Here is a 24,707-nt window from a genome sequence, read left to right as displayed (position 1 = left end):
GCGGAGGCCCTCGTCATTGCCAACCGCCTCAACTGCCGTCTATGCTCCTTCCCCACTACCTACTTGAGCACGCCCATTAGTGACTCTCGGCTTACTGTCGCGGACCTGTGCCCAACCGTGGCCAAGCTGCAGACTCGCATTGAGCCTTGGCAGGGGAGATGGCTGTCGAAGGCTGCTCAGACTATTCTCATCAACTCCTCACTCTCTAGCCTCCTCTTGTTCCTCATGAGCTTCTACAGCCTTCACGAGACTCTTCACCATGAGATCGCCAAAATCCCATCTCGGTTCTATTGGGCTGGCGATAACAATAAGCAGAAGTACCATATGGTTAGTTGGCCTGACATCTGCAAGCCTCGTGATCAAGGTGGCCTTGGTATCATGTGCTCTAAGCGCATGAATATTGCCCTCCTTTCCCGCTGGCTTTGGCGCATTTCACAAGGGCACGGCGGCCTCTGGTTAGACATCATCCGGAACAAGTACCTGCATGGGCAACCCCTAGCCTTCTGCAAAAGGTCTGGGGTTCCCTAGTTTTGGCAGTCAGTTATCCAACTGCTCCCCGTCCTCCGCATTGGAACCTCCATCTCGGTGGGTTCGGGGACGACGACTTTGTTCTGGCCTGACCGTTGGGCGGGTGACTCCCCCTTCGCTGCTCGCTTCCCCGACCTCTTCTCCATTGCCGTCGACCCCTCGATCTCTGTAGAGAGGGCCCTTATTGACTTAGGGCGCCTCGCTAGGCCATTTGGGCCTCCGGAGGCGGCCGCGTGGAATATGAGTTGCTTGACTGCGTGGCCCTGCACGAACCGATTGTGGATACTGGCCCGGATGAGGTGCGTGAAGGAAATATGCCCTAGAGGCAATAATAAAGTTATTATTTATTTCCTTATATCATGATAAAAGTTTATTATTCATGCTAGAATTGTATTAACCGGAAACATAATACATGTGTGAATACATAGACAAACAGAGTGTCACTAGTATGCCTCTACTTGACTAGCTCGTTAATCAAAAATGGTTATGTTTCCTAACCATGGACAAAGAGTTGTTATTTGATTAACGGGATCACATCATTAGTTGAATGATCTGATTGACATGACCCATTCCATTAGCTTAGCACCCGATCGTTTAGTATGTTGCTATTGCTTTCTTCATGACTTATACATGTTCCTATGACTATGAGATTATGCAACTCTCGTTTGCCAGAGGAACACTTTGTGTGCTACCAAACGTCACAACGTAACTGGGTGATTATAAAGGAGCTCTACAGGTGTCTCCAAAGGTACATGTTGGGTTGGCATATTTCAAGATTAGGATTTGTCACTCCGATTGTCGGAGAGGTATCTCTGGGCCCTCTCGGTAATGCACATCACTTAAGCCTTGCAAGCATTGCAACTAATGAGTTAGTTGCGGGATGATGTATTACAGAACGAGTAAAGAGACTTGCCGGTAACGAGATTGAACTAGGTATGGGATACCGACGATCGAATCTCGGGCAAGTAACATACCGATGACAAAGGGAACAACGTATGTTGTTATGCGGTCTGACCGATAAAAGATCTTCGTAGAATATGTAGGAGCCAATATGAGCATCCAGGTTCCGCTATTGGTTATTGACCGGAGACGTGTCTCGGTCATGTCTACATTGTTCTCGAACCCGTAGGGTCCGCACGCTTAAGGTTACGATGATAGTTATATTATGAGTTTATGCATTCTGATGTACAGAAGGTTGTTCAGAGTCCCGGATGTGATCACGGACATGACGAGGAGTCTCGAAATGATCGAGACATAAAGACTGATATATTGGAAGCCTATGTTTGGATATCGGAAGTGTTCCGGGTGAAATCGGGATTTTACCGGAATACCAGGAGGTTACCGGAACCCCCCGGGAGGTATATGGGCCTTAGTGGGCCTTAGTGGAAGAAGAGAAGAGGCAGCCAGGGCCGGGCCGCGCTCCCCTCCACCCCTAGTCCGAATAGGACAAGGAGAGAGGGGGCCGGCGCCCCCCTCCTTCTCTCTCTCTCTTTTCCCACCCCACGAATCCTATTCCAACTAGGAAAGGGGGGGAGTCCTACTCCCAGAGGGAGTAGGACTCCTCCTGGCGCGCCTCTCCTGGTCGGCCGGCCCCCCTCCCTTGAACCTTTATATACGGAGGTAGGGGCACCCCCTAGAGACACAAGTTGATCCACGTGATCGTATTCTTAGCCGTGTGCGGTGCCCCCTTCCACCATAGCCCTCGATAATATTGTAGCGGTGCTTAGGCGAAGCCCTGCGACGGTAGTACATCAAGATCGTCACCACGCCGTCGTGCTGACGGAACTCTTCCCCGACACTTTGCTGGATCAGAGTCCGGGGATCGTCATCAAGCTGAACGTGTGCTAGAACTCGGAGGTGCCGTAGTTTCGGTGCTTGATTGGAGGTGCCGTAGTTTCGGTGCTCGAGCTGAACGTGTGCTAGAACTCGGAGGTGCCGTAGTTTCGGTGCTTGATCGGTCGGGCCGTGGAGACGTACGACTACATCAACCCAGTTAACACTTTCGTTGTCGATCTACAAGGGTACGTAGATCACATTCTCCCCCTCTCGTTGCTATGCATCACCATGATCTTGCGTGTGCGTAGGAAATTTTTTGAAATTACTACGAAACCCAACAGTGGCATCCGAGCCTAGGTTTTATATGTTGATGTTATATGCACGAGTAGAACACAAGTGAGTTGTGGGCGATATAATTCATACTGCTTACCAGCATGTCATACTTTGGTTCGGCGGTATTGTTGGACGAAGCGGCCTGGACCGACATTACGCGTACGCTTACGCGAGACCGGTTCTCCCGACGTGCTTTGCACATAGGTGGCTTGCGGGTGACAGTTTCTCCAACTTTAGTTGAACCAAGTGTGGCTACGCCCGGTCCTTGTGAAGGTTAAAACAGCACCAACTTGACAAACTATCGTTGTGGTTTTGATGCGTAGGTAAGATTGGTTCTTGCTTAAGCCCGTAGCAGCCACGTAAAACTTGCAACAACAAAGTAGAGGACGTGTAACTTGTTTTTGCAGGGCATGTTGTGATGTGATATGGTCAAGACATGATGCTAAATTTTATTGTATGAGATGATCATGTTTTGTAACCGAGTTATCGGCAACTGGCAGGAGCCATATGGTTGTCGCTTTATTATATGCAATGCAATCGCGCTGTAATGCTTTACTTTATCACTAAGCCGTAGCGCTAGTCGTGGAAGCATAAGATTGGCGAGACAACAACGATGCTACGATGGAGATCAAGGTGTCGCGCCGGTGACGATGGTGATCATGACGGTGCTTTAGAGATGGAGATCACAAGCACAAGATGATGATGGCCATATCATATCACTTATATTGATTGCATGTGATGTTTATCTTTTATGCATCTTATCTTGCTTTGATTGATGGTAGCATTATAAGATGATCTCTCACTAAATTATCAAGAAGTGTTCTCCCTGAGTATGCACCGTTGCGAAAGTTCTTCGTGCTGAGACACCACATGATGATCGGGTGTGATAGGCTCTACGTTCAAATACAACGGGTGCAAAACAGTTGCACACGCGGAATACTCAGGTTATACTTGACGAGCCAAGCATATACAGATATGGTCTCGGAACACGGAGACCGAAAGGTCGAGCGTGAATCATATAGTAGATATGATCAACATAGTGATGTTCACCAATGAAACTACTCTATCTCACGTGATGATCGGACATGGTTTAGTTGATTTGGATCACGTAATCACTTAGAGGATTAGAGGGATGTCTATCTAAGTGGGAGTTCTTTAAGTAATATGATTAATTGAACCTAAATTTATCATGAACTTAGTACCTGATAGTATCTTGCTTGTTTATGTAATGATTGTAGATAAATGGCCCGTGTTGTTGTTCCGTTGAATTTTAATGCGTTCCTTGAGAAAGCAAAGTTGAAAGATGATGGTAGCAATTACACGGACTGTGTCCGTAACTTGAGGATTATCCTCATTGCTGCACAGAAGAATTACGTCCTGGAAGCACCGCTGGGTGCCAGACCTGCTGCTGGAGCAACACCAGATGTTGTGAACGTCTGGCAGAGCAAAGCTGATGACTACTCGATAGTTCAGTGTGCCATGCTTTACGGCTTAGAACCGGGACTTCAACGACGTTTTGAACGTCATGGAGCATATGAGATGTTCCAGGAGTTGAAGTTAATATTTCAAGCAAATGCCCGGATTGAGAGATATGAAGTCTCCAATAAGTTCTATAGCTGCAAGATGGAGGAGAACAGTTCTGTCAGTGAGCATATACTCAAAATGTCTGGGTATAATAATCACTTGATTCAAATGGGAGTTAATCTTCCAGATGATTGCGTCATTGACAGAATTCTCCAATCACTGCCACCAAGCTACAAGAGCTTCGTGATGAACTATAATATGCAAGGGATGAATAAGACTATTCCCGAGCTCTTCGCAATGCTGAAAGCTGCGGAGGTAGAAATCAAAAAGGAGCATCAAGTGTTGATGGTCAACAAGACCACTAGTTTCAAGAAAAAGTGCAAAGGGAAGAAGAAAGGGAACTTCAAGAAGAACAGCAAGCAAGTTGCTGCTCAAGAGAAGAAACCCAAGTCTGGACCTAAGCCTGAAACTGACTGCTTCTACTGCAAGCAGACTGGTCACTAGAAGCGGAACTGCCCCAAGTATTTGGCGGATAAGAAGGATGGCAAGGTGAACAAAGGTATATGTGATATACATGTTATTGATGTGTACCTTACTAATGCTCGCAGTAGACCTGGGTATTTGATACTGGTTCTATTGCTAATATTTGCAACTCGAAACAGGGACTACGAATTAAGCGAAGATTGGCTAAGGACGAGGTGACGATGCACGTGGGAAACGGTTCCAAAGTCGATGTGATCGCGGTCGGCACGCTACCTCTACATCTAACTTCGGGATTAATATTAGACCTAAATAATTGTTATTTGGTGCCAGCGTTAAGCATGAACATTATATCTGGATCTTGTTTGATGCGAGACGGTTATTCATTTAAATCAGAGAATAATGGTTGTTCTATTTATATGAGTAATATCTTTTATGGTCATGCACCCTTGAAGAGTGGTCTATTCTTATTGAATCTCGATAGTAGTAACACACATATTCATAATGTTGAAACCAAAAGGTGCAGAGTTGATAATGATAGTGCAACTTATTTGTGGCACTGCCGTTTAGGTCATATCAGTGTAAAGCGCATGAAGAAACTCCATACTGATGGACTTTTGGAACCACTTGATTATGAATCACTTGGTACTTGCGAACCGTGCCTCATGGGCAAGATGACTAAAACGCCGTTCTCCGGTACTATGGAGAGAGCAACAGATTTATTGGAAATCATACATACAGATGTATGTGGTCCGATGAATATTGAGGCTCGTGGCGGATATGGTTTTTTTCTCACCTTCACAGATGACTTAAGCAGATATGGGTATATCTACTTAATGAAACATAAGTCTGAAATGTTTGAAAAGTTCAAAGAATTTCAGAGTGAAGTTGAAAATCATCGTAACAAGAAAATAAAGTTTCTACGATCTGATCATGGAGGAGAATATTTGAGTTACGAGTTTGGTGTACATTTGAAACAATGCGGAATAGTTTCGCAACTCACGCCACCCGGAACACCACAGCGTAATGGTGTGTCCGAACATCGTAATCGTACTTTACTAGATATGGTGCGATTTATGATGTCTCTTACTGATTTACCGCTATTGTTTTGGGGTTATGCTTTGGAGACGGCCGCATTCACGTTAAATAGGGCACCATCAAAATCCGTTGAGACGACGCCTTATGAACTAGGGTTTGGCAAGAAACCAAAGTTGTCGTTTCTGAAAGTTTGGGGCTACGATGCTTATGTGAAAAAGCTTCAACCTGATAAGCTCGAACCCAAATCGGAGAAATGTGTCTTCATAGGACATCCAAAGGAGACTATTGGATACACCTTCTATCACAGATCTGAAGGCAAGACTTTTGTTGCTAAGTTCGGAAACTTTTTGGAGAAGGAGTTTATCTCGAAAGAAGTGAGTGGGAGGAAAGTAGAACTTGACGAGGTAACTGTACCTGCTCCCTTATTGGAAAGTAGTGCATCACAGAAAACTGTTTCTGTGACACCTACACCAATTAGTGAGGAAGCTAATGATAATGATCATGAAGCTTTAGAACAAGATACTACTGAACCTCGTAGATCAACCAGAGTGAGATCCGCACCAGAGTGGTACGGTAATCCTGTTCTGGAAGTCATGCTACTAGATCATGATGAACCTACGAACTATGAAGAAGCGATGGTGAGCCCAGATTCCACAAAATGGCTTGAAGCCATGAAATCTGAGATGGGATCCATGTATGAGAACAAAGTGTGGACTTTGGTTGACTTGCCCAATGATCGGCAAGCAATTGAGAATAAATGGATCTTCAAGAAGAAGACTGACGCTGGCGGTAATATTACTGTCTACAAAGCTTGACTTGTCGCAAAAGGGTTTTGGCAAGTTCAACGGGTTGACTACGATGAGACCTTCTCACCCGTAGCGATGCTTAAGTCTGTCCGAATCATGTTAGCAATTGCCGCATTTTATGAGTATGAAATTTGGCAGATGGATGTCAAAACTGCATTCCTGAATGGATTTCTGGAAGAAGAGTTGTATATGATGCAACCGGAAGGTTTTATCGATCCAAAGGGAGCTAACAAAGTGTGCAAGCTCCAGCGATCCATTTATGGACTGGTGCAAGCCTCTCGGAGTTGGAATAAACGCTTTGATAGTGTGATCAAAGCATTTGGTTTTATACAGACTTTTGGAGAAGCCTGTATTTACAAGAAAGTGAGTGGGAGCTCTATAGCATTTCTGATATTATATGTGGATGACATATTACTGATTGGAAATGATGTAGAATTTCTGGATAGCATAAAGGGATACTTGAATAAGAGTTTTTCAATGAAAGACCTCGGTAAAGCTGCTTACATATTAGGCATAAAGATCTATAGAGATAGATCAAGACATTTAATTGGACTTTCACAAAGCACATACCTTGACAAGATTTTGAAGAAGTTCAAAATGGATCAAGCAAAGAAAGGGTTCTTGCCTGTGTTACAAGGTGTGAAGTTGAGTCAGACTCAATGCCCGACCACTGCAGAAGATAGAGAGAAAATGAAAGATGTTCCCTATGCTTCAGCCATAGGCTCTATCATGTATGCAATGCTGTGTACCAGACCTGATGTGTGCCTTGCTATAAGTCTAGCAGGGAGGTACCAAAGTAATCCAGGAGTGGATCACTGGATAGCGGTCAAGAACATCCTGAAGTACCTGAAAAGGACTAAGGATATGTTTCTCGTATATGGAGGTGACAAAGAGCTAATCGTAAACGGTTACGTTGATGCAAGCTTTGACACTGATCCGGACGATTCTAAATCGCAAACCGGATACGTGTTTACATTAAACGGTGGAGCTGTCAGTTGGTGCAGTTCTAAATAGAGCGTCGTGGCGGGATTTACGTGTGAAGCGGAATACATAGCTGCTTCGGAAGCAGCAAATGAAGGAGTCTGGATGAAGGAGTTCATATCCGATCTAGGTGTCATACCTAGTGCATCGGGTCCAATGAAAATCTTTTGTGACAATACTGGTGCAATTGCCTTGGCAAAGGAATCCAGATTTCACAAGAGAACCAAGCCCATCAAGAGACGCTTCAATTCCATCCGGGATCTAGTCCAGGTGGGAGACATAGAGATTTGCAAGATACATACGGATCTGAATGTTGCAGACCCGTTGACTAAGCCTCTTCCACGAGCAAAACATGATCAGCACCAAGGCTCCATGGGTGTTAGAATCATTACTGTGTAATCTAGATTATTGACTCTAGTGCAAGTGGGAGACTGAAGGAAATATGCCCTAGAGGCAATAATAAAGTTATTATTTATTTCCTTATATCATGATAAAAGTTTATTATTCATGCTAGAATTGTATTAACCGGAAACATAATACATGTGTGAATACATAGACAAACAAAGTGTCACTAGTATGCCTCTACTTGACTAGCTCGTTAATCACAGATGGTTATGTTTCCTAACCATGGACAAAGAGTTGTTATTTGATTAACGGGATCACATCATTAGTTGAATGATCTGATTGACATGACCCATTCCATTAGCTTAGCACCCGATCGTTTGGTATGTTGCTATTGCTTTCTTCATGACTTATACATGTTCCTATGAATATGAGATTATGCAACTCCCGTTTGCCAGAGGAACACTTTGTGTGCTACCAAACGTCACAACGTAACTGGGTGATTATAAAGGAGCTCTACAGGTGTCTCCAAAGGTACATGTTGGGTTGGCATATTTCGAGATTAGGATTTGTCACTCCAATTGTCGGAGAGGTATCTCTAGGCCCTCTCGGTAATGCACATCACTTAAGCCTTGCAAGCATTGCAACTAATGAGTTAGTTGCGGGATGATGTATTACATAACGAGTAAAGAGACTTGCCGGTAACGAGATTGAACTAGGTATGGGATACCGACGATCGAATCTCGGGCAAGTAACATACCGATGACAAAGGGAACAACGTATGTTGTTATGCGGTCTGACCGATAAAAGATCTTCGTAGAATATGTAGGAGCCAATATGAGCATCCAGGTTCCACTATTGTTTATTGACCGGAGACGTGTCTCGGTCATGTCTACATTGTTCTCGAACCCGTAGGGTCCGCACGCTTAAGGTTACGATGACAGTTATATTACGAGTTTATGCATTTTGATGTACCGAAGGTTGTTCGGAGTCCCGGATGTGATCACGGACATGACGAGGAGTCTCTAAATGGCCGAGACATAAAGATTGATATATTGGAAGCCTATGTTTGGATATCGGAAGTGTTCCGGGTGAAATTGGGATTTTACCGGAATACCGGGAGGTTACCGGAACCCCCCGGGAGGTATATGGGCCTTAGTGGAAGAAGAGAAGAGGCAGCCAGGGCTGGGCCGCGCGCCCCTCCACCCCTAGTCCGAATAGGACAAGGAGAGAGGGGGCCGGCGCCCCCCTCCTTTTCTCTCTCTCTCTTTTCCCACCCCACGAATCCTATTCCAACTAGGAAAGGGGGGAGTCCTACTCCCAGAGGGAGTAGGACTCCTCCTGGCGCGCCTCTCCTGGCCGGCCGGCCCCCCTCCCTTGAACCTTTATATACGGAGGTAGGGGCACCCCCTAGAGACACAAGTTGATCCACGTGATCATATTCTTAGCCATGTGCGGTGCCCCCTTCCACCATAGCCCTCGATAATATTGTAGCGGTGCTTAGGCGAAGCCCTGCGACGGTAGTACATCAAGATCTTCACCACGCCGTCGTGCTGACGGAACTCTTCCCCGACACTTTGCTGGATCGGAGTCCGAGGATCGTCATCGAGCTGAACGTGTGCTAGAACTCGGAGGTGCCGTAGTTTCGGTGCTTGATCGGTCGGGCCGTGGAGACGCACGACTACATCAACCCAGTTAACGCTTCCGTTGTCGATCTACAAGGGTACGTAGATCACACTCTCCCCCTCTCGTTTCTATGCATCACCATGATCTTGCGTGTGCGTAGGAAATTTTTTGAAATTACTACGAAACCCAACAGTGCGGTGGCGCCTTGAGCCCTCTAGCCAATTCTCCACCAAGTCCCTTTATCTGGTCATTGCCCCTTCCTTCCCCCCCCCCCCTCTCGGCGGTGTGGGCCATCCGCTTGCCATTGAAAATTCGGATTGTCATGTGGTAATGGATCCGCGGTGGGCTCTCGTCGGGGGTGGAGGTTCGCAAGCGCAATGGCCCTGCGACTGGCCTCTGCCCGCTGTGTGGGATTCCAGAAGACTCCAATCACATCTTCTTCTCCTGTGTGTCCGCACAATTCGTTTGGAGCTGCTTTAGACAAGTGGTGGGAGGGGATTGGTGCCACACCAACTTCCCTGACCTCTTTGCCGAACTCCAGAACTCCCCCCTGCCCTCTCGCCACATTAGGTGGCTCGAGATTGGGGCACTCGCATGGACCCTCTGGACCATCCGCAATAGGCTCGTGATTCAGCGCATCCCTCTTCGACGTGCCACTGACGCTCTCTTCAAACTGTCTAATTTCTTGCAGCTCTAGCGGCCGCTTAGCCGCCTTCAGGATCAGGACGCCATCACCACCTTCATCGCCGACCTCCGCTCGAGGGCCGTCCGCTTACCGCCGCCGCTCCCTCCGCTTCCTCCAGAGCCTGATTAGATGCTGGGTGTTGTCATCGACGGCTGCGGCCGCCTTTTCTTTTTTGTGTTTTGGGCTTGTTGAGCTGTGCCCTGAGCAGAACCTTTGTACTTTTGTTATGTCTCTTGGGTGTGTGTGTGTGTGCTGAACTAGTCCGTGTATGTGTGCTCTTAGCGGTTTGCTTTATTTATAAAGCGGGGTAAAAGCCTTTTTTGGTAATGATGCACCATCAATCGGCTGTAGGTCATCTTTTTCTTGTTCACCTGACTTGATCTTCATGTCATATTCAAGTAGAGCATGATCTGCCATATCTATCCCTCGCTTGGGGCCAATCATGTTGATGAGAGAACCCTACAAAATGATTTTATTTAGTAGCTCTTTATAGAAAAGTGAGAAATGTCTAAAGCTAAATACTTCTGTTACGATGTTTCACTTGTAACAAAATTTGATTGAAAGAAGTTTTTAATAATTGATAACCAAGATATTTGTCACATTTCAAACAAGACAGTTATGAGCTGCATAATGGTGATAAGGAAAATTGGTCCCCCAAATTTATTTGACTCTGTTTCAAACCCTCAAAATATACACAATTGTACATAAGCATGTGTGTAATAAAAAGACAAAAGAAAATGACTTGTACTGATGGATTCATTAATGATACTCCCTCGGACCAGGCTTATAAGGCCCAACGCATATTTCGAGATTTAGTTTGACCATCAATGAGACCAATAATATATATGTATGCCACAGAAGGTATAACACTGAATTTGTATTTCAAAGAAATTTCCAACGGCATAATTTTTATGCCATATATCTCATTATTATTGTTTAATTGATGGCCAAAGTAAATCTCGAAATACATATTAGACCTTGTAAACCCAAACAAAGGGGGTATGCATCCTCGTATGTCTGTAAACAAAAGGATATCAATTTCCTGGTGTGCTAAGAATCAGCCAAGAATCCAAAACTATTCAATTTGGATTTGTTTGGGATGTGATACTCCCTTAATTTCATAATTCAAATCTGTTCTCAAACTAAATCATGATTTCATAATATAGTATTGGCTTGTATGATCATAGCGAGAGTTGAGATGGCTCCCGCTTGCTCTGGCGATGGCGACCCGCTCCCCCCGCGCTGGTTGTCGCCCCCGCCGCCTCCCCTAGCTCCGGGGACGCCCCGGCGACCGTGCCCCCTCCCGCTCCACCGGTGCCGTGTGCTGCGCTCGGGCCGCTGCCCCCTTCACGCGCCCCCACCCCTGCCCCCCGTGTCCGTTGGGCGGACCTCGCTGACGAGGAGCTGCTGCCCTCTCCTATCGGCCGCCCCTCTCCCCATCCTGCCACTCCCCGTCGCTCTGCTCAGCCCCCCGCGTGTGGGGTTCTGCCGCCGGCTTGCGGCTGCTGCGGGTGCCGACGCCGCCCTCGAGCTCGTCTCGGGCGAGTGGGATGCAAGGTGTGGCCTTGCAGGTGGGAGGGGCGCGCCGCCGGCGGTTGCGGTCCTGGGGGGTTGTTGGCCGCTCCGACCAGGGCTACGCCCGCTCGTCGTGGCGCCGGCCGGTGGGTAGCGGGTGTCCGGTAATGTCCCCGGCTCTGCCGGCGGCTCGCCGTAACCTGTCCTCCGCGGCACCGTTTGTTCACGCCTCGCCCTTCCGTCCGTTCATAGCTGCCTTCGGGTCCTCCTCGCTCCGCGTCCGAGCTCCCCTTCCCCTGCGACGACCCTGGCTGGCCATCTCCGGCGGCTCATCGGCAGCGTCGGCAGCGAAGCCTGCACCGTGGGGGAAAACCCTACAGGTCGCGGCTCCCCACCGCTCGTTGGACCGTGCCTCGCCTGTGAGGGGCCTCCTGGGCCACGGCCCGGCCCATCTGCTGCTTCCCCCTGCGGGGCCTGCGTCGCCCCGGTTGGGCCAGCAGGCCGGTCTTCGGCCGCCTTCGTGCCCTAGGCCCGGGACACCGGTAGCCTCGATCTGGCTACTGGGTGGCCTCCCGTCCGCCTCCCTCGACCCTGTTCGCGCCTCCCCTGCAACTCTGTCGGACACCTCGCCCTCCCCTCCCTCCCGACCAACCTCTGTTGCCGCCCCTCCCTCGCCGCGGCAGGCTATGCCTCACGAGTGGTATGACGGCGTGGCTCGGCCCAAGCGCCGCGACGAGGGTCGGCGTGAGGCATCCCGTCCCTCTCCCGATGCCCTCCACCGGGAAGAAGAGCTCCGACGTGAGCTACGGGAACTCCGCGAGGGCCGCCGTGATCATCGCTGCTCCCCGGCCCGCCGCGACGCCCGGGGCCGACCCCGCTCCCTCGCTCGACGACTTTTGGGGACTTGAGGTCCCATCGGCGCTCGCCGTCCCCGGCCCCGTGATGTGGTCGTAGCCCCTTCCCGTCTCGGGAAGTGCGCCCCCCGTCTCCCCGCGTCCAAGCTCCAACGTCCGCCCCCGCTGCTCGGTAGTACGTGCTGCCCCATGCCACCGGCCCCTCAGCTCCTGCCCCTGCAGCCATCCCGGCAGCGCCCCTTCCCGCTGCCGCCAAGGCCCCGCCAAGAAGAAGAAGCGCCGCGGCCAGGGCCGTGGCAACCCGGCCACACTCCCCCCGTCTGCCCCAGGCACCTCCTCCGCCCCGGGCCTCGTCTCCAACCTTCCTCGCCCCCCTTGCTTCAATTGTGGGGTGGCGGGCCACTCGCAAGTCAACTGCGTCAACCCCCAGTGCTGCTACCTCTGCAAGGACCCCGGGCATCCCGCCCTCCTGTCCCGGATTGACCGGTGACGTCGGAGCTCATGATGTACGGCCACGGTATCGAGGGGATGGACTTCTTCCACCTCGAGGTCCCCGACCTCCCACCTCCCACCCCCTCCCTTCAGGCGGTCGTCACTGTGGTCAACGGGGTGGCCTCTCCGGAGCTGATTGAGGCTGAGCTCAACCACCTCTACCGTCGCCAGTGGGACTGGGTGGTCACTCCTACCACCGGTCACATCTTCACCGTGGTCTTCCCCGACACCGTGAGCTACGGCTACGCCACTCGTAGTGGCCAGATGACCCTCGCCCTCAACCAGCTCGTCGTCGACATCACCGAGCCGGTCCTCGATGCCAAGGTTGTGGCCGTCCTGGATACCGCCTAGATTCTCGTGGCCGGTCTTCCCGACATCGTCCGGTCTGAGCTCGTCATCCGCCAGATGTCCAGGATTCTGGGCAAGGTGGTGGTGGTAGACGAGCTCTCCCTCCGCAAGGAGGAGGAGGTCCGGGTCAAGGTCAAGTGCTTAGACTCCTCCAAGCTCCGTGTCACCGTTCGCGTGTTCTTCAACGACCAGGGCTTCGACCTCTGGATCGCCCCCGAGCCTCCTAACCACGTCGGCCGTCCCCGCTTCGTCGACGATGGCCTTCCCGGTGACAACCCGGGGGCCGACGGGGACTACCACGGCTGCCACCGCCCCCGCTCCCGCCGATCGGAGGAAGAGGGGGCATCGGATGACTCGCACTCCCGTTCGCAGTCCCGCTCTCCTTCGCCTTCGGCCGCCGGTCGGCATGGACGCCAGGCCGTTCCGGGCCTGCTCCTCGATGCTCCTTCCGGCCTGGTGGCCGAGTCTTCGGAGGCCAGTGACACCTCCAGTGTGGGCCTGGTCGTCTGCCCTGCCTCATCCCCGCACTCCCCCGCTCCCTCTGCTCCCGTCGGGCCGATCCTGGAGACGGTGCCCCCCTGCCGCGTCGCTGGCCCCCGACCCGCCCTCTCCGGTCTCCGCGGGGGTGGCGGCCACCCCGTCTTCCTCCCCTGGCGCTTCACTCACAGCCGCCCCGACGGGCCCTCTCCGCGCCCCTCCACCGACGGCGAGCCTCGATGCCGTTGTGACGGCCCCGGCTGTGGCCTTTCCGCCTACGGTTCCCCCCGTGGCCGTCCTGCCTCCACCGATCGCGATCCCGCCATTGCCCCCGATGCCTCTGGCGGACCCGGCTCCGCTTGTCGACGCCCCTGCTCCACCCCCGACGCGCTCGACTCCGACTCCGATGCTCCTCGGCTACGCTGGGCCAGCTCTCCTGCTCCCCCTCGCGTCGGACCCCGGCACGGATGGGGAGACCCGGGTGACCACCCCCTTGGCCGCCCAGCCTCCCACTCCACGGGCCGCGGCCTACTCTCGCCGCGGCCGGTCTGCTTCCTCTCCGATGACAGCCTCCCACCAGAGCGCTCGGCTTGACGTTGCTTGCCCCGGGGTCAGCCCGGCGCTGCCCATCCACGAGCGGGTGGAGCTCTAGGCGGCTGCCCGGAACCTGGAGCCAGGTACGCCTGCAACCCCCCCCTCGGCATCTACTTGTTCCTTCTTTGCTCTTGGGTCGGTTCCACTTGGTCACCTTGCGAAGATCGCGGCTGACTCCGCGATCATCTTCAGGGGGAGGTTGCACCCCCTAGTCCTGATCGAGGCCATTAGGGCCCGCGAGATTCTCGACGGTAGGCTCGTGGAGGCCCGAGCAGCTCTGCTCTCGCCTCCCGCCCCATCGATCGCTTTGGAGGATGCCATCCCGCCCCCTCCTCGAAGGGCTAGTGGCATCCTTCCCCTAACCACTGCCGAGCTTTGTGGCCGTACCCGTTCTCGGACGGCCGCTCTCCGCGCCTAAAGCGCATCCCGTGTCCTGGGGTCAAGCAGCCCCTCAATGGATGCATAATGCGTGCCCTCTTCTGGAACATCCGCGGTTTCGGCCATGATGGCCGCCGCCAACTCATTGAGTACATGCGAGATGAACACATTGACATTGTCACCATCCAAGAAACCATGCACACGGAATTCTCCCTCCCGGAAGTCGACCATCTTAGCGCCCACCTCTTCTCCTGGCATTGGCTCCCTTCTAGTGGGAGCTCGGGCCATTTCGGTGGCATCCTGTTAGGCATGAAGGATGCCACCTTCGAGGTGGGCAGTATGGACCGGGCCAGTTCTTTGTTAGCATGGAACTTTTCGAACGCGCTCTGAACTTCAAGTGGGAGGTTATTATCGTCTACGGCCCCGCTGACCATAGTCGGTCTGCCTCCTTCCTCGAGGAGCTCCACCGGAAGGTTTCGGCTGCTTCGCTTCCGATGGTAGTTGGGGCGATTTTAACCTCTTGCGTTTCACGGAAGACAAGAGCAATTCGCATGTCAACTTTGCACGTATGCAAATGTTCAATGACTGCATTGCTGACCTTGGTCTCCGCGAAATAGATAGGGCTGGTGCCAGGTTCACCTGGACCAACCGTCAAGTTACTCCGACCTAGTCCGTCCTGAACCGGGTCCTAGTCTCCCGGAACGGGACCTCCGTTGCTCACTAGCCTCCCTCCGGGCCATTACTCGGATCGGTTCTGACCACGTCCCCCTCCTTCTCTCTTCCGCCGACGAGTGCCCCTCGATCCCTCCCCGATTTTGGTTTGAGACATTCTGGTTGTCCCAAACTGGCTTCGTCAAGGTTGTTGGCGCCCGTTGGGCGGAGGCCCGCCCCCAACCCCAGTCCCAGTCTCGCCCCCCCCCCTCCGCCATCAACTCGTGGCATTTCTGTGCCAAGCGAGGCCAGCAGTTCATGAACGGTTGGGGCGCCAACCTGGGACGCGACCTCCGTGAGCGCAAAAAGGCCCTGCTATCTGCTATCCAGGCCCTGGACCTGCGCGCCGACGCGACCGGCCTCTCTCCTGAGGGGTGCCTTTCCCGTTATGACTTGGAAGACCACTCTCTATCATCTACTCTGACGAGGAGGCCTACGGGCGGTTTGCATGGTGCCCAGAAATGGGTGTTGAAGGGAGATGCAAACACGGCTTACTTCCAGGCCATAGCGAATGGTCGTCGTAGACGTAACACCATCCCCCTCCTCTGGGATGGCCCGACTCTCCTGCAGTCCCTGCGCGACATTAGGTCCCATGTCGACGGGTTCTATAGATCCCTGTTCGCAGTCGCTCCTCGGGGCGGGTTATCTCTGGCCCAGGACTGTTAGACCGGCCGACAGCTTGTCACCGATGCGGAGAACGCGGCTCTTACAGCCCTTTCTCCATTGTTCTTGTTCAATATGGTGGTGGACGCGCTTGCAGCCATCCTGGACAAGGCCAAGGCTGTGGGCCATATTCGTGGGATCACCCCCCACTTGGCCGGTGGCTCCGGCATCTCCCTGCTCTAGTACGCCGATGACACCATCATCATGGTCGAAGGCTTGGGCGCAGACATCGCTAACCTTAAGTTCCTCATTCTCTGCTTCCAACAAATGTCTGGCCTCAAGATCAACTTCGACAAGAGTGATGCGATGGTGATGGGCTACTCTCCGGCAGAGGCCCTCGACATTGCCAACCGCCTTAATTGCCACCTGGGCTCCTTCCCCACAACCTACTTGGGAATGCCCATTAGTGACTCTCGGCTTACCGTTGCTGACTTGCGGCCGACCGTGGCCAAGTTGCAAACACGCATTGAGCCTTGGCAGGGTAGATGGCTGTCGAAGGCGGCTCGGACGATTCTCATCAACTCCTCCCTCTCCAGTCTCCTCTTGTTCCTCATGAGCTTCTACAGCCTTCACGAGACTCTCCACCATGAGATCGCCAAGGTCCAATCTCGCTTCTATTGGGCTGGTGACAACAATGAGCAGAAGTACCACATTGTTAGTTGGCCCGACATCTGCAAGCCCCGGGAACAAGGAGGCCTCGGTATCATGTGCTCAAAGCACATGCATATTGCCCTCCTTTCCCGCTGGCTCTGGCGCATCTCGCAAGGGCACGGCGGGCTGTGGTTAGACATCATCCGGAACAAGTACCTGTGTGGCCAACCACTGGCCTTCTGTCAACGGTCCGGTGGTTCCCAGTTCTGGCAGTCAGCATTCAACTGCTCCCCGTTCTCTGCATTGGGACTTCCATATCGGTCGGATCGGGATCTATGACCCTGTTCTGGTTTGACCGTTGGGCGGGAGACACCCCTTTCGCGGCTCGTTTCCCCGCCCTCTTCTCCATCGTTGTCATCCCCTCGATCTCAGTTGAACGGGCCCTTATTGACTTAGGACGCCTCGCGTTCTGGAGGCCATTTGGGCCTCCGGAAGCCGCCGCTTGGCATGAGCTGCTCGATTGCGTCGCTCTGCATGAGCCGGCTGTTGATGCGGGCCCGGATGAGGTCCGGTGGCGCCTTGAGCCTTCTGGCCAATTCTCCACCAAGTCCCTCTATTCGGCCATTGCCCCCTCCTCCGCCCCTCCCCCCTCCCGGCGGTGTGGTCCATTCACCTGCCTCTGAAAATCCGGATCTTCATGTGGCAATGGATCCGCGGGCGGCTCCCGTCTGGGGTGGAAGTCCGCAAACGCAATGGTCCTGGCTCCGGACTTTGCCCGCTCTATGGTACCCCCGAAGATTCGAACCACATCTTCTTCTCCTGCATGTCTTCTCAATTCATTTGGAGTTGTTTTAGAGAAGTTGTGGGCGGTGATTGGTGCCACACCAACTTCCCCGACCTCTTCGCCGAACTCCAGACTTCCCCCCTGCCCGCTCGCCACATTAGGTGGCTTGAGATTGGGGCTCTCGCGTGGACCCTCTGGACTATTCGCAATAAGCTTGTGATTTAGTGCACTCCTCTTTGACGGGCTACTGACGCTCTCTTCAAACTTTCTGGTTACTTGCAGCTTTGGCGGCCGCTTAGCCGCCCTCGGGACCGGGACGCCATCTCCGCCTTCATCGCCGACCTTCGCTCGATGGCCGCCTGCCTGTCACCGCCGCCCCTGCCGCCACCTTCGGAGCCAGATTAGATGCCTGGCTTGCTCCCCGACCCCGGCTCTGGCCTCGACCTCTCCTTTTTTATGTTTTTTGGGCTTGTTGAGCTGTGCCCTCAGCAGAACCTTTGTACCTCTTGTTGTGTGACTTGGGTGTGTGTGTCCTGGACTAGTCTGTGTATGTGTGCTCTTGGCGGTTTGCTTTATTTATAAAGCGGGGCGAAAGCCTTTTACGGTATTGGCTTGTACATCGTAAGTGTTACACAACTATTCTGCTACTTTTGGACAGATAGTCGCATAGAAGCATTTTTTCACAGCTAAGACAAATTATTAAATTGGAGCTACAACACAATAAATATGTGGAACAACAACAATAAACTAATCCTATTTATAGTTACTAAGAAAATCAAGAGTGAAAACTGAAATTTATGTCTACTAAATAATTCAGGAGCAGGGTAGTAGTTGTAGTATGCCATCGGGAGAATGTAACTGCTTTGATCTCATATGTTATATTCATGTGATAAGTTTAACCTTATACTGTGAAACAAATAATATAGCTTAAAATAAGGAACAGGTTTTCTTAACCGCATCAGATATCAACGTTTGTTTATTTAAAACACAAGTACAAAATCTGGTATCTACCCCTGAAATATTCCATACCGCTAAATCTATTATCTGGGGCCGTTTTGATTGCCTCTGAAACTGTCCCAAGGTGTGATTTAGATGGTAGTGGAGATTCTTTTTAACGGGCAAACACCTGATTACGCAGACAAACCTCGATCGTATGGGGTGTTAGGGGAGACTTCTTCCTAGAAATTATTGTAGATAAGTATAGATATATACCTGCTCCACGATGACGGGGTCATCCCTGCTAATGTTGACAACATAATTAAGCAATGGATCCAGATCATCCCGCACTGCTACATATCCATCCCGCGAGGTGGTGGGTGGAAATTGATTAAGCAATGGACAGACAGACGGCCATCGAGCGAAGGTCGGCGATGAAAGCAGATATGGCGTCACGGTCATCAGGGCGGTAAGCGGCCGCCAAAGCTGCAAGAAACCAGACAGTTTGAAGATAGTGCCAGTAGCCCGTCGAAGAGGAGCGCGCTGGATCACAAGCTTATTACGGATTGTCCAGAGGGTCCAAGCGATGACCCCAATCTCAAGCCACCTAATGTGGCGAGATGCCAAGGGGGAGGACTGGAGCTCCGTATACAGGTCGGGGAAGTTGGTGTGGCACCAATTTCCACCCACCACCTCGCGGAAGCAACTCCACACGAATTGCGCGGACACACAGGAAAAGAAGATGTGGTTCGAGTCTTCGGGGGTGGCGCAAAGCGGGCAAAGGCCAGAGCCCGGGACATTACGCTTGCGGACCTCAACACCCGACGGAAGCCGCCCGCGAATCCACTGCCACATGAAGATCCGGATTTTCAGAGGCAAGCGGATGGACCACACCGTCGCAAGGGGGGAGGGGCGGAGGAGGGGGCGATGGCATGGTAGAGAGACTTAGTGGAGAATTGGCCCGAAGGCTCGAGCCGCCATCTCATCTGGTCCGGCCCACCGTCTCCCATAGGCTCGTGGAGAGCCACGCAATCTAGTAACTCACGCCAAGCAGCGGACTCCGGGGGACCAAAGGGCCTCCGGAAAGCAAGGCGCCCTAAGTCAATAAGGGCCCTCTCAACTAAGATCAAGGGGTCTACCACTATGGAGAAGAGGACGGGGAAGCGCGCAGCGAAGGGGGAGTCTCCGGCCCATCGGTCAAACCAAAACAAAGTCTTCATGGCGAACCCCACCGAGATGGAAGTCCCGATGCGAAGGACCGGGAGAAGCTGGACGACCGACTGCCAGAACTGCGAGCCACCAGTTCTCTGACAAAAGGCAAGGGGTTGTCCACGTAGGTACTTGTTCCGGATGATATCGAGCCAGAGACCACCCTGGCCGCACGAGATGCGCCAGAGCCAGCGGGATAGGAGGGCGATATTCATGCGCTTGGAGCACATGATACCGAGGCCGCCTTGTTCCCCGGGCTTGCAGATGTCAAGCCAGCTGACCATATGATATTTCTGCTTATTGTTGTCGCCAGCCCAATAGAAGCGGGACTGGATTTTGGCGATCTCATGGTGCAGAGTCTCGTGAAGGTTGTAGAAGCTCATAAGAAACAAGAGGAGGCTGGAGAGGGATGAGTTTATGAGAATAGTCCGAGCCGCCTTTGACAACCACCTACCCTGCCAAGGTTCGATACGTATCTGAAGCTTGGACATGGTCAGGCGGAGGTCCGCGATGGTGAGCCGAGAGTCGCTAATGGGCGTTCCCAAGTAGGTCGTGGGGAAGGATCCAATGCGGCAATTGAGCCTGTTAGCAATGGCAAGTGCCTCGGTCTTAGAGTAGCCCATCACCATGACATCACTCTTGTCAAAGTTTATCTTAAGGCCAGACATTTGCTGAAAGCAGAGGAGGAGGAGGAACTTAAGATTTGAGATGTCCGACTCAGAGCCTTCGACCATGATGATGGTGTCATCAGCATACTGGAGGAGGGAGATCCCAGCGCCGCCAGCCAGGTGGGGGTGATCCCATGAATGTGGCCAGCAGCCTTAGCCTTATCGAGGATGGCGGCAAGCGCGTCCACCACCATATTGAACAAGAAAGGGGAGAAGGGATCGCCCTGTCTAACCCCACAGAGTGTGGGGAAGTAGGGGTCGATGTCCCCATTGATGTTCACCGCAGTGCGACCGCATGAGACCATCTGCATAACTCTGGTGATCCATCGGTCGTCGAAGCCCTTCCGGATTAGAACTTCCCGAAGGAAGGGCCAACTAACAGTGTCATAGGCCTTATGAAAATCAATCTTCAAGAAAACCGCCTTGAGGTGTTTAGAACGGACCTCATGGAGGACTTCATGAAGAACAAGCACCCTATCCAGGATGTACCGTCCCTGAATGAAGGCGGACTGGTTGGGGTGGGTAATGTGGTCAGCGAGGAGGGTCACCCTATTGGCGCACCCTTTAGCCAGAATCCGGAAGATCACGTTGATGACCGTGATCGGACGAAACTGGCAGCTGTCGGAGGCACCCGGGACCTTCGGGATGAGCGAGATAATCCCATAGTTGAGGCGCCCGAGGTCGATGGATCCAACATAGAACTCATCGAAGATGGCCATGACCTCAGGTTTAATCACGTTCCAGAAGGCCTGGAAGAATTTAACCGGAAGGCCGTCAGGGCCTAGAGCGGAGGTGGGATTCATGCCTCGAATCGCGGTCCAGACCTCGCCCTCGGAGAACGGGGCCGTGAGGGCCGCGTTTTCCTCATCAGAAACCAGTTGGGCACCGGTCCAGCAATCAGTCGCCAGGGAGAGGCCGCTCCTAGGAGCGGCAGAGAACATGGACCTATAGAAACCGTCAACATGGCTACGAATGTCGCGGGGATCCTGCAATAGGGAGGCACCATCCCAGAGGAGGGGGATGGTGTTGCGTCTATGTCGGCCGTTCGCGATGGCCTGGAAGTAGGCCGTGTTCGCGTCGCCCTTCAAGACCCATTTCTAGGCCTCGCGGAGGCGCCAATACGCCTCCTCATCAGTGTAGATGACGGAAAGCTGGTCTTCTAAATCGTAGCGAGAGAGCCACTCGTCCGGGAAGAGGCCGATTGAGTCAGCCGCAAGTCCAACGCTTGGATGCCGGCCAACAAGGCCTTCTTACGCTCGCGGAGGTCACGCCCCAAGTTAGCACCCCAACCCTTCATGAACTGCCGGCCACGCTTGGCGCAGAAATGCCAAGAGTCAATAGCCGAGGGAGGGCGGGGGTGGGGGTGGCCACGGGCCTCCACCCAGCGGGCGCCAGCAGCCTCCACAAAACCGGTTTGGGATAGCCAGAATGTCTCAAAGCGGAATCTAGGAGGAATCAGCGGCCGCTCGTCGACGGAGGAGAGGAGGGGGACGTGGTCGGATCCAATCCTGGTGATGGCACGAATGGAGGCTAGAGGGCAATGGAGGTCCAAATCCGGGGAAACTAGGACCCTGTCCAGAACGGACTGGGTTGGGGAGGCCTGGCGATTGGTCCAGGTAAACCTGGCACCAATCCTATCAATCTCAAGGAGGCCAATGTCAACAATGCAATCATTAAACATTTGCATCCATGCAAAGTTAATGTTCGCGTTGCTCTTGTCCTCCACGAAGCGGAGGAGGTTGAAATCGCCTCCAACGACCACCGGGAGAGAGGCCGCCGAAATCTTCCGGTGGATCTCCTCGAGGAAGGACGTAGACCTACTATGGTCGGCCGGGCCGTAGACAATGATGACCTCCCACTTGAAGTTGAGAGACCGTTCAAAGAGTTCCATGCTCACAAAGAATTGCCCCCGATCCATGCTCCCCACCTCGAAGGTGGCATCCTTGACACCTAACAGGATGCCACCCGAGTGGACTATGCTCCCACTAGAAGGGAGCCAATGCCAAGCAAAGAGGTGAGAGCTCATACGGTCAAGCTCCAGGAGAGAAAATTCTATACGCACGGTTTCTTGGATGGTGACAATGTCAATGTGTTCATCATGCATGTATTCCACGAGTTAGCGGCATCGGCCATCATGGACGAAACCGCGGATGTTCCAGAAAAGGGCCCGCATTAAGGCGCCATTGGGGGCTGCTTGACCCCAGGACACGGGATGCGCTTTGGGCGCGGAGGGCGGTGGTGCGGGACCACGTACGACCATGAAGCTCGGTCTCGGCGAGGGGGAGGAGGCCGCTGGGCCGTCTAGGTGGTGCTGGGGAGGCGACTACCACAGAAGGGGAGGGGTTAGCAGGTGAGAGCAGAGCCGCGTGGGCCTCCGCTAGCCTACCGTCGAGGATCTCACGGGCCTTGATGGCCTCGATTTGGACTAAGGGGTTAGCAGCCTCCCCCCTGAAGATTATCGCGGAATCAGTCGCCACCTTTGTGAGGTGACCAAGAGGCACCGACTCGGGAGCAGAAAACGAGCAAGTAGCAGTAGAAGGGGGACAGAGGGGGTACCTGGCTCCAGGTTCCGAGCTGCAGCCCGGAGCTCCGCCCGGGCGGGAATGGGCAGAGCCGGACTGCCGTCGGGATGCGCAGCGTCGAGCCGGGCGATCCGGCGGGAAGCCGTCACCGAGGAGGAGGCAGACCAGCCACGGCGGGAGTAGGCCGCGATCCGCGGAGGGGGAGGCTGAGCGGCCACCGGGGTGGTCACCCGCATCTGCCGTTCCGCCTCAGGGGCCGTAGCGGGGGTAGGCCGGAGCACCAGCCCGGTGCAGTCGAGGAGCGAGGAAGGGGGTGGCGGAGAAGTCGGGGACGAGGGGTAGAGCGCCAGGTCGGAGACGGAGCCGGGGGGATGGCGGCAGGGGCGAGCACGAGGCTGAGGCCCAGGGCGAGCGGCGCTGGCGAGGCGGGTCGGTCGACGGGAGTCGCCAGCGGAGCCAACCCGACCGAGGCGGAGGGACCTAGAGGAACGATGGGGAGGCCACGGTGCCATCCACCCTGGTCGGGGACGGGACGACCTCAGAGGGGGCCAAGGGGCCCAAGGGAGACGGCGGCGACCCCTCCAAAGCCATCATGGAGCAGCCGACGACTGCTGGGGAGCGAGGAGAGGACGCCGGGAGGACCACCAGGCTGACGCTCGACGTGTCACTCCCATCCATGGTCTCGCTGCCCGGCACAGGGGAGGCATCCCGAGGAAACGGAGAACCAGGAGGGGGGCCGAGCAAAGCCTGACGGCTCTATGGTCCAACAGCGGGGGGAGGAGGCGACGGTGACAGAGAGCGGGAGCGCGAGTCGTCGGAGCCCGCATCATCATCAGATCGGTGGGAGCGGTGAGAGCGTGGGTGGTGGCGGCCATGGTAGTCGCCGTCGACCCCAGGGTTGCTACCGAGGGGGCCATCATCGGAGAAGCGAGGACGCCCAATGTGGTTGGGAGGCTCAGGGGCGATCCGGAGGTCAAAGCCCTGGTCGTTGAAGAACACCCGGATGGTGGCCCGAAGCTTAGAGGAGTCCAGACATTTGACCTTGACGCGGACCTCCTCCTCTTTGCGGAGGGAGAGCTCGTCCACCACCACCACCTTGCCCAGGATCCGGGACATCTGGCAAATGACCACCTCAGACTGAGCAATGTCTGGGAGGCCTCCCACCAAGATCCAGGCCATGTCCAGGACGGCCACTGCCTTCGGGTCCAGGATCGGCTCAGTGATGTCGACGACGAGCTGGTGGAGGGCGAGGGTGATCTGGCCGCTGCGGGTGGCGTAGCCGTAGCTGATGGCGTCGGGGAAGATCACAGTGAAGATGTTGTCGGCGGTGGGAGTGACCACCCAGTCCCACTGACGCCGGTACAGGTGGTTGAGCTCCTCGATCATCTCCGGGGAGGCCACTCCATCCACCACCGTGACGACCGCCTGGAGCGACGGGGTGGGGGAGGAATGTCCAGCACCTCGAGGTGGAAGAAGCCCAACCCCTCGATACCATGACCGTACATCATGAGCTCGGCCGGTATGAGGTGATCCGGGCACAGAAGGGCGGGGTGGCCCGGGTCCTTGCAGATATAGCAGCATTGAGGGTTGACGCAGGAGACTTCGGAGTGACCCGCCACCCCGCAATTGTAGCACGGGGGGCGAGGGAGACCGGACACCGGACCCGAAGCGGACGAGGAGCCCGGGCCTAGCGGAGCGGGAGTGGGCAAGATGCGGCGACCCTGCCCACGACGCTTCTTCTTCTTTGCTTGACCTTGGCGGCCGCGGGCGGGAGCGCCACCCGCACCCGACCCAGCCGCGGAGGAGGCATGCGGGGAAACATATTTCCGGGCCGCCGCGGGAGGCT

The sequence above is a fragment of the Triticum aestivum genome, chromosome 5A, assembly GCF_018294505.1.
Source record: "Triticum aestivum cultivar Chinese Spring chromosome 5A, IWGSC CS RefSeq v2.1, whole genome shotgun sequence".
Lineage (NCBI taxonomy): Eukaryota > Viridiplantae > Streptophyta > Magnoliopsida > Poales > Poaceae > Triticum > Triticum aestivum.
The sequence above is the reverse complement of the archived record's forward strand: the minus strand, read 5'-3'. Positions refer to the sequence as shown.